This window comes from Etheostoma spectabile, chromosome 6 (assembly GCF_008692095.1).
Source record: "Etheostoma spectabile isolate EspeVRDwgs_2016 chromosome 6, UIUC_Espe_1.0, whole genome shotgun sequence".
Classification (NCBI taxonomy): domain Eukaryota; kingdom Metazoa; phylum Chordata; class Actinopteri; order Perciformes; family Percidae; genus Etheostoma; species Etheostoma spectabile.
In genome coordinates, this window is record NC_045738.1 from 23,047,672 (window position 1) to 23,047,915 (window position 244).

Below are 244 nucleotides of genomic sequence, written 5' to 3' on the forward strand. Positions count from 1 at the left end.
GTTGATGCTTTTTATCAATGTTTTTAACTTTTTCTTTTGTTCTTGTCCCTTTTGAAACACTTTTGGTGCTTTGTCACTTTTTTGAGTCCAACACAGTATCGCAGCAAATAATTCCATCATCTTCTATAAAACGGTTCTCATTGAAGCAGGGCTGTAGTACTTGAGTCCAGTCTTGGACTCAAGACCGTTTTTCTATGGTCTCGGACTTGCCTCGGACTTGCTAGTATTTGGACTCAGACTTGTC